The 9416-nt window shown below is 44.0% G+C and overlaps 1 pseudogene; it reads left to right on the forward strand.

Annotated features, from left to right (window-relative positions):
* The first annotated feature begins 362 nt into the window (after positions 1–362).
* LOC114235083 (jun dimerization protein 2-like) lies at positions 363–4467 on the forward strand (annotated as a pseudogene).
* Positions 4468–9416: the final 4949 nt, after the last annotated feature.

Genomic DNA, 9416 nt, shown 5'->3' on the forward strand with positions numbered 1-9416 from the left:
AGACAACCACGCTATGACACGCACTGGCTCCAGGCCAGCCACGGCCTGTGCGATGAGATTGGTCAGGGGCCTGCCATCACCACACGATTGCCCCAAAGAGGGAGGCCCAGGCCACCCAATGTGAGAAGATGGATCGTGGAGCCCCGGCAGGGTGGTCGGGGCCTCCCTCTGCTGGGCAATGGATCGCGGAGCCCCAGATGGATTGCCTCAAAGAGGGAGGCCCAGGCAGCTCAGTGGCTGCAATGGGAGGCGGGGCTGGCACCAGGAGGGGTCTGGGCACCTGGAGGAGCTTGGCAGCAGGGGGCAGTGGCACCTGCAGTCGGCCCCGGCCGTGAGGACACTGCCTCCGCCCATCGCTTCTGCAAGGCTGGACTGCCAGTCCTTCTGCCATGATGCCTGGGCAGATACCAGACCCTTCCCTTCTCTGACTGTGGTCTCTCTGCCAGGGCTCCGCCCCCTGACCAGACTCCCCAGCTCTGCCCTGACTGCAGAGGAGCTGAAATACGCTGACATCTGCAACATCGTGGCCATGATCTCCCCTTTGCACTTCCTGGAGGTGAACCTGGGCAAGAAGCCTCACTCAACCTGTGAAAAGTGAGCTAGATGAGGAAGAGGAGTATAGGAAAAGGTGCAGGGAAAAGAACAAAGTGGAGGCAGCCCCATGCCAGAGCAAGAAGAAGGGGCGGACTGAGTTTCTGCAGCGGGAATCTGAGTGGCTGGAGCTCATGAATGCAGAGCTGAAAACCCAGATGGAGGAGCTGAAGCAGGAGCGGCAGCAGCTCATCCTGAGGCTCAACCAGCATCGTCAGGACCGACAGCGTTAAGACCCCCGACTCAGAAGGCAACCCACTGCTGGAGCACCTGGAGAAGTGGCCATGGGCTGGGAGGAGGAAGAGATGGGGAGAGGGAGGAGGAGGAGGGTCCCAGAGGGCTCTTCCTTGCTGCATGAAAAACTCTTCAGTGAGGCTCAGCACAGCCAGCATTGGCTGGGCTTTTGTTGTGAAACTCAAATCAGCCAACCAGGGGAAGAAACCCAGGCTGATGAAACCCAGGACCAAGCACTGAGACCAAAGTAATCCTGAGGGGGGCCTGTTCTGCCTGGGGCCAGGCTTGCAGGAGGCCGGACAGAGGCTCTGGGCCAGAGAGATGCCCAACCAGGCAGCTGTGGGCACTTCTCTGGCCTCTCTGCCAGGGCACCCACCCAAAGGACCTCCGAGCAGCCAGGAAAGGCCATGAGTTGCAACCAAAATTAGGCTGAGGATGGAACTCTGAGTAAAACTGCAATCTGCCTGCCCCCAGCCCTGACCCTGACCCTGATCCTGATGCCAGGCTGGAGAAGGGCACAGTGCCAAGCCCTGTTGTACGCACCCACCGTGGTCCAGCTCAGTCATGCCTGGAGCGGCAGCTGGGGCGCACCCTCGCTGGCCCTGCTGGAGTTGCTGTGGGCACGAGGCACGGGCACCCTTCCAAAGCATACACTCACTGAATGGTTACAGACTGGCTGTCCTGGCCGGGCTTTGAACTGCACATGTTTTTTATACTTTCTTTTTTTTAAATATTTTTTACAAAAAAAGATTTTATACAAGCAATATATAATTGGATTTCTATAATCACTCGATGTGATACAGTATAAATATGCTATGGTTTGTTTGCTACAAACAGATATTCAGCAGTTATGGCCGTTGCGTGTAAATTCTAAGTAATGTAGTCTCTGGGTGTTAGGGGTGGCAGGGGCGGGGTGCGGTGCATTTCCATCCTGGTAAACCCTTCATAGTACTCAGTTCTGTACCACTCAGTAAACATTACTCTTACTTTAAAAAAAAAAAAAGAGGGAGGCCCAGGCTATCCGGCTGGCAGCGCTGCATTGGGTGGGTGGGTGGGGCCGGCCAGCGATCTCTCCACAGAGGGAGGCCCAGGCCAGGCAAGCAAACGCAACCCATGCCTGTTGTGCGAAGAGGGATAGAGGGATGTGACTGGTGGCAGGAGATGGGGGCAGCACCGCACAGATGGCAAGCAGTGGTGGCAGTCGGGGTGGGGCCAGCTGCTGGCAGCCAGGGGAAGGAAAGCCCCGATAGGCCCTGATCGCTGGCCAGGGCTAGGGACCTTACCCGAGGGGTCCCAGATTGTGAGAGGCCAGGCTGAGGGACCCCCCTGAGTGCACAAATTTTTGTGCACTGGGCCTCTAGTACAACAATGATAGAAGATAGAAAAAGACATTACATTTGGAGAAAATGGTGGATGAATGGGCAGACCTGTCCTATACCTCGTCCTAGTGCCAGACTAGAAATACAACTAAATTAGAGAACATTCTCCTGGAATTCACAGCTGAGGTCCAGCTGAGGAGGACACATATATCAAGGAAGGACAGAAAACACCTGGAGACCCGTAGGAAGGGTGAGGTCATGAGAGGAGAGGACCCAGTTCCCAGGGGCTGCAGGCCAGCAGGCCAAGAGAGGAGGGATCCAATCTAGTCACTGTTAGTTACTTAGGAGCTAACCACTGCCAGGCACTGTCTTTTGGCTTTCAGCAACTTGTTTGAAGTTCCAAGTGATCCACTCTTCCCCCAGTTATGTCTGTCTCTAAAGGCCTTGGCTGCAAGCAGAAGAAGCCAATTTACCCTCTACAGTAGATTTGTTAGCAACACAGGGCCAAGGGCTGGGTTAGCAAATTTTCCCTGGTTCCCTGGACTCTCCCTCTGCCTGCCTTTGCCTGCTAGCCAGCTGTCAATCTAGTCACTGAGAGCTCCTTGAGACTGTTCAGACCATAAGCTTGGCCTTTGCCTTTGTTTCCTCTGAAAAGCTCAAAATGCAGGGTGTGGCATGCAGATCTCCTTAGGGTGGGATAGGCTGTATCACCTGTCCTAAGGTACGGGGAGGGGTTAGCTCTTCTCATAAAAAAATGGCCTTTTCAGTTTAGAATGCCTATGAAGATCAAATGCAGGACTCCTGGCTACTGCTTCCAGCAGCCCTGCAGCCTTTTGCGGCTGGATGTTATGTGGACTCAGGTCATGGTTCTGATACTCCAGACTGTGGAGCCCAGCCTGGGCTTTGGGCCTCTATTTTCTGAGGGAACAGAACCTCTCAGTGACTAGATTGGAGGATGGGCCTTTCCCATCCCTAAAATCTGGGAATCAGACTGGTAAAAAGCCCAGGTTCCCAGCCAATCCCCTTGGTCTCCATACAAGGATCTCTGTCCAGCCAAAGGCAGAGTAATATTTTGGGCCACTTAGGAAGGAGTATCTCTGGGACAGGAAAACACACCCATCATATTCCCTAAAAGCTAAAGGGCACCTACCCCACCTAAAGCCCTTTCAGAAATAGACTTTTGAGTGATTAAGATTGACAGCTGGCTAGCAGGCAAAGGCAGGCAGAGGGAGAGTCCAGGGAACCAGGGAAAATTTGCTAACCCAGCCCTTGGCCCTGTGTTGCTAACAAATCTACTGTAGAGGGTAAATTGGCTTCTTCTGCTTGTAGCCAAGGCCTTTGGAGACAGACATAATTGGTGGAAGAGTGGATCACTTGGAACTTCAAACAAGTTGCTGAAAGCCAAAGGATAGTGCCTGGCAGTGGTTAGCTCCTAAGTAACTAACAGGAAGCCCAGAATCGGCAGATAGAACAGAAGAATGGGGTCCAGAGCAAACTCCCATGGGGCATTACACTCGGCTGAAATGAACGCCACTTCACTTTTTTTTTCTTTTCTCTTTTTTCCTCACTTTTTCTTCTCTCTTATATTTATTAGTTTTACTCTTTTTTTTTTCTTTTTTCCCCATTCTTTTAAATTTATCTTCTTTATCTATCTGCTTTATTGATTTGTTACTATTCTGGTCTCTGTTATTTCATTCATATATCTAATTTTCCTCTTCCCTTTGCCTACTCAATTTGTCTTGCTTTCACTACTCAATTTTTTTTCTCTCTCCTTTCTTTTTCTCCTGCTTTCTTTCTTATCTTTTTTTTCCTTTTTCTTAATTTAGATCTTTGCTTTCTCCTCTATTTTTCTTTTCAAATGTTTTCTTGTTTTTTCATTTCTTTTCTCCCTCCTTTATTCTAAACTGTCTTCCTTCCCCTATTCCTCTAATTCTTATTTTCTTTATTTAAGCTTTGCATGTACATATTCTACTCCCCCTTTTATTGTTGTTTTTTTTTGTTTTTTTTGTTTGTTTGGTTGGTTTTGTTTTCACCCATATTTTTCTTTATTTTTTTCCTGTTGCTCTCTTTTCTTTTTCCTAATTCTCTCTTCTCTGGTGGTTGCTTTTCCTGGTAATGTAGGGATATTGTATAGATTCTTGTTTTGTTTTTTTCTGTGCCATGTTTTGACATGTTGCATTTTGTTCTGTTCAGTCAGCACCTCCACAACAGCTTCCAGGATGTGGTCAGAGGTGAGCCACAGTCAGCCATCCTGAGAGGTGAATCCACTCATGAATGGGACAATAACATTCAAGATCAAATTACAACTGGAGAACCCAAATAACTCAAGTTAGCGGCTTTCCTACAACACTGAGCTCAGGAGTTCTAAGAGACTGCACCACTGGGTTCCACAAAACACCTACTACATACAACCATCCCACAATGACTTGGATGCATAGTAGTTTGATCTAAGACATAGAAGCAAAAAAAAAAAAGAGACAAAGAAACAACCCCCAAATAAAAGAAAAGGAGGAATTGCCAGAAAAGGAACTAAATGAAATAGAGTCACATAATTTGTCAGATAAAGAATTCAAAGTAATGGTTATAAGGATGCTTAAACAAGTTGAGTGAGATTTTCAAACAACTCAATGACAATTATAAGTAGCTGAATGAGAAATATACTAATGTGAATAAGAATCTAGAGGAAATGAAGAATGACAGGTGCAATAAAGAACACCCTGGAAGGTTTCAACAGTAGACTAGAAGAAGCTGAGTTGAAATCAGTGAGGTAGAAGACAAGGTAGAAGAAAAACACTCAAACAGAGCAGCAATTGGAAAAATAATTAAAAAGCAGGAGGAAACAACTGACCCAACAGAAATACAAAGAATCCTAAAAAAAAAAAAATACTATAAATGACTTTATTCCAACAAACTGGACAGCCTGGGTGAAATGGATATGTTCCTTGAAAAATATAATCTTTCAAAACTCAATGAGAAGAATCAGAAAATTAGAGTAGGCCAATAACTACTGATGAAATTGAAGCAGTAGTTTAAGAACTTTCAGCAAACGAATGCCCTGGTTGAGATAGCTTCACAGGGTAGTTTTACCAAACATTCACAAAAGAACTAACACCTATACTCCTCAAACTATTCCAAAACATTTAAGAGGCAGGAAAACTTCCAAGCTCTATCTACGAGGCCAGCATTACCCTAAGTCCAAAACCAGATAAAGATACTACAAAGAAAGAGAATTACAGGAAAATATATCTGATGAACATAGATGCTGAAATCCTCAACAAAATATTATCATATCAGATACAGCAATATCTTAAAAAGATCATACAACATTACCAAGAGGTATTTATTCCAGGGATCTAAGGCTAGTACAATATTCACAAATCAACAAATGTGATACATAACATAAACAGTTTTCAAGACAAAAATCACATGATCATATTAATTGATACAGAAAAAGCATTTGACAAAAATCAAAATGCTTTTTTTTATAAAGACTCTCATCCAAGTAGGGATAGAGGTATCATACCTCAACATAATAAAAGCAATATATGACAAACCTACAGCCAACATCATACTCAATGGAAAAAAACTAAAACAATTTCACCTAAGAACAAGAACAAGACAGGGATGCCCTCTTTCACCACTCTTGCTCAACATAGTACTGGAAGTCCTAGCCATAGCTATTAGACAAGAAGAAAAATAAAAGGCATCCAAATTGGAAAAGAGGAGATAAAGTTGTCAATCTTCGCAGGTGACATGTATTATACAAAGAAAACCCTAAAGACGACATAAAAAAACTACTAGATTTAATAAATGAGTTCAGCAATGTTGTAAGGTACAAAAAGAACACCCAAAAATCGATGTCATTTTTATATACCAATAATGAATTCTCAGAAAGAGAAACTAATAAAATAATCCCAATTACCATTGCAACAAAAAAAAAATTAAGATACTTAGGAATAAACATAACCAAGGAGGTAAAAGACCTACACTCGGAAGACTACAGGACATTGAAAAAAGAGACAGAGGAAGATATAAACAAGTGGAAGAATATACCATGTTCATGGATTAGTAGAACCAATATCATTAAAATGTCCATACTACCCAAAGCAATCTACAGATTCAATGCAATCCTCATTAAAATAGCAAAGGCATATTTCACAGACCTAGAACAAACTCTCCAAAAATGTATATGGAACCAAAAAAGACCCCGAATAGCCACAGAAATCTTGAGAAAGAAGATTAAAGTTGAAGGAATCACAATACCACATATCAAATTATACTACAAAACCACTGTAATAAAAAAAAAAGCCTGGTACTGGCACAGGAACAGACATATAGGTCAATGGAACAGAACAGAGAACCCAGAAATCAGCTCATGCCATTATGTTCAATTATTATTTGACAAGGGAGGCAAGAGCATACAATGGAGTCAAGACAGTCTCTTAAATAAGTGGTTTTGGGAAAATTGGAGAGATATATTTAAAAAAAGAAGAGAGAAAGAAAAGAATTAGACTACCAACTTACACCATACACAAGAATAAACTCAAAATGGATTAATAACTTAAATATAAATTATCAAAAACAAAAATCCTAGGAGAAACCATAGGCAGCAAAATCTCAGACATCTCTCAGCAATATATTTACTGATACATCTCTTAGGACAATGGAAGCTAATGAGAAAATAAACAAATGGGACTACATCAAAATAAAAAACTTCTGCATAGCAAAAGAAACCATCAACAAACTAACAAGTGAGCCCACTGCATGGAAGAACATATTTGCCAATGATATATCAAATAAGGTGTTAATATCCAAAATAAATAGGAAATTCATACAACTTAACAAAATAAAGACAATCCAATTTAAAAATAGACAAAGAACCTAAATAGACAAATCTCCAAAGTGGCTCTACAGAAAGCCAGTAGACATATGAAAAAATGCTCGAAGTCACTAACCATCTGAGAAATTCAAATCTAAACAATAATGAGGTAACACCTGCCGAAACCGGTTTGGCTCAGTGGATAGAGCGTCGGCCTGCGGACTCAAGGGTCCCAGGTTCGATTCCGGTCAAGGGCATGTACCTGGGTTGCTGGCACATCCCCAGTAGGGGGTGTGCAAGAGGCAGCTGATCGATGTTTCTCTCTCATCGATGTTTCTAACTCTCTATCCCTCTCTCTTCCTCTCTGTAAAAAATCAATAAAATATATTTTTAAAAAAATGAGGTAACACCTCATACCTGTCAGAATGGCTACTATCAATAAATCAACAAAGGACAACTGTTGGCAAGGATGTGGAGAAAAGGGAACCCTTATACACTGCTGATGGGAATGAGAACTGGTGCATCCCCTGTGGAAAACAGTATGGAGCTTCCTCAAAAAATGAAGTCTAACTAACATTTGACCCAGTGGTCCCATTTATATCCTAAGACATTGTAAACACCAATCAGAAATAATATGTGCACCCCTGTGTTTATAGAAGCACAATTTACAATAGCGAAGATTTGAAAACAACACAAGTGCCCATCAGCAGATGAGTGGATAAAAAAAACCCATGGTACATTTACACAATGGAATACTATGCAGCTGTGAAAAACAAAAAAAATCTTACCATTTGCAACAGCATGGATGGACCTGGAGAGTACTATGCTAAGCAAAATAAGTCAGTCAGAGAAAGATAAGTATCACATGATCTCACTCATATGTGGAATCTAATAAACAAAATAGATTCAGAGACATAGAAGCATGGAATAGACTGTGGAACCTCAAAGGGAAGGCACACTAGGGTGGGTGGGTCAGAAGAGATCAACCAAAGAACTTGTATGCATATATGCATATTCCATGGACACAGATAATAGAGTGGTGAAGGCCTGGGGAGAGGGATTGGAGCGGGCTAGAAGAGGTCAATGGGGGAGAAAAGGGGACATCTTTAATACTTTCAACAATAAAGATTTTAAAAAAAGAAAAAGACATTACAGCCCAAATTCATGACCTTAAGAATTCTTGATCTATATCTCCAAAATTAGGTATATATACATAATTAATATTTACAATGAATATAGGTATCTCTTATAAATTAACTGAAATAAAGAACTACTAGTTACTATACTAAAGGGGGAATATATCAATGGCAAAAAAATATGTTCAACATTATTATTATTTAAAAAACAAATCAAATTAAACTCTCTACACAATTACCAAAATGGCCAAAATTTTAATAAATCAAAGATATCCAGTTTTTGTGCAATCATGGAGTATAATGAGGAAATGATACAATGAAAAGCTTATTCATGCATGTGGTTTTTATAGTTAATCTTTGTTGTTAAAAGTATTACAGATGTCCCCATTTTCCCCATTGCCCCCCTCTACCCTCATCCTATACTCTTCCCCCTCCCCTCAATGCCTTCACTGCACTATTGTCTGTGTCCATGGGGTATGCATATACACATATAAGTTCTTTGGTTAATCTCTTCCTGCCCCCCCCGACTTCATGCATGTTTTGAATTGCATTGTTAGAAACATTATTCATAATAGCCAAAACCCCATTAATAGTGAACTGTATAAATATGTTGTGTTATGTTAACAAAATATCTATACTAATAAAAGGGTGATATGCAAATTGGCTACATTGCCCTCACAGTAACAACCGAACAGGTTGCATGGGGCTACCAGGCCAACAGGGGGGTTAGCGAGGGATGACCAAACAACTGACCAGCAGGCTGTGTGGGGCGACCAGGCCGGCAGGGTGGGCAGTGAGGGGTGAACAGGCTGGCAGAGGAGGGCAGTGAGAGGCAACCAGGCCAGCAAGGGGGGGGGGGGCACTTGGGGGTGACCAAGCCAGCAGGGGCAGTTGGGAGCAACCAGACTGGCAGGAGGGGCAGTGAGGGGTGACCAGGCTGGCAGAGGAGTACAGTGAGGACCACCCAGGCTGGCAGGGGGCACAGTTGGGGGTGACCAGGCCGTTGGGGTGGGCAGTTGTGGAAGACCAGGTTTTTTTTTTGGGGGGGCAGTTCGAGGAGACAAGGCTGGCATTGGGGCAGTTGGGGGTGACCCAGTCAGCAGAAGGGGCAGTGAGGGGTGACCAAGCCAGCGGGGGGGGGGGGGCAGTTGGGGGCAACCAGGCTGGCAGGGGGGGACAGTTGGAGGTGACCAGGCCAGCAAAGGGGCAGTAAGGGGCAACCCAACCAGCAAGAGGGGGGGCAGTTGAGTGCAACCAGGCAGTCAGGTGGGGCACTTAGGGGTGATCAGGCTGGCAGGGGGGCAATTAGGAATGATT

This window comes from Eptesicus fuscus, chromosome 2, assembly GCF_027574615.1.
Source record: "Eptesicus fuscus isolate TK198812 chromosome 2, DD_ASM_mEF_20220401, whole genome shotgun sequence".
In the NCBI taxonomy this organism is placed as follows: domain Eukaryota; kingdom Metazoa; phylum Chordata; class Mammalia; order Chiroptera; family Vespertilionidae; genus Eptesicus; species Eptesicus fuscus.